This window comes from Atta colombica, unplaced genomic scaffold (assembly GCF_001594045.1).
Source record: "Atta colombica isolate Treedump-2 unplaced genomic scaffold, Acol1.0 scaffold235, whole genome shotgun sequence".
NCBI classification, from domain to species: domain Eukaryota; kingdom Metazoa; phylum Arthropoda; class Insecta; order Hymenoptera; family Formicidae; genus Atta; species Atta colombica.
Genome location: NW_017259333.1, coordinates 44,611 through 45,608, shown reverse-complemented (window position 1 = coordinate 45,608; position 998 = coordinate 44,611). Strand labels below are relative to the sequence as shown.

General features: G+C 25.8%; 1 protein-coding gene across 1 annotated transcript in view; it reads left to right on the top strand.

Annotated features, from left to right (window-relative positions):
- LOC108688542 (vesicular inhibitory amino acid transporter) overlaps positions 1–998 on the top strand; it is an 18,924-nt gene that overhangs the window by 1,456 nt on the left and 16,470 nt on the right. The gene's annotated exons all lie outside the window — the stretch shown is intronic.

The following is a 998-nucleotide window of genomic DNA, read 5'->3' as shown; positions in this document are numbered from 1 at the left end:
TATATATATATATATATATATGTATATATATGGGTCATTCCACGTCAACTCGGCTATTCTCTACTCAAAACTGTACGCAACCAAATGTAATTTGTACATAGGATATCAAAATTTAGGTTGAAACTTCTACTTTTCAATGTCATGCGATGATTTTGAAAAATATCATGCAATAACCTTGATTTTGATATTGATCTGTTAAACAGAAAAAGTAATGTTTTTCATTATTCCAATCTCCACTATTTTTAAAAAAATAAAGTACAGTAGTCATTTTCAATGTAATTTTGCTGTATTATGCTGAATCCAAATCTGAAATTATAATTAACCAATAATATTCCTGAAGTTCTGGATGGTACAATTTTTCATTATTAAAATTTGTAATTAATTACAAAAAAGCGATCATGTTATAATAAAGAATTAATATTAGATAACAAAAATAAAAAAATATTTAAATAAAAAGAATAAAAATTATCAAAAAAAAATTACCAAAAAATAAATATTACAACAAAATATTTAAAAAATAAAAAAAAAAAGAAAAAGTAATGTGGATTTTGGGAAGTAATCCAGAGATAATCTTAACGCAGTTTAAATGCAGAAAGCTTTTTTATGACAAACCATTAAAACTTAACATTAAGAAATGTTATAATTATGCGATATATGATTAATTTCATAGAAATATTGTATAAAGAAAAGGAAAGAGTGTATGTTCTTAAAAATAATGTAACTATTTTTAATGAAAAACATTACTTTTTCTATTTAACAGACAAAATCAATGTCATCACTTAATATTTTTCAAAACCGTCACATGGCATCAAATTAGAAGCTTCAATCTAAATTTTGGTCTCTATAAGTTACATTTAATTGTGTACAGTTTTCGGCAGGGGGGGAGTGGTCCCTTTGACGTGGAAAATATATATATATGTATGTTGCATGTATATATGCACACACACACACACACACACACACACACACACGCACACACACACACACACACACACACA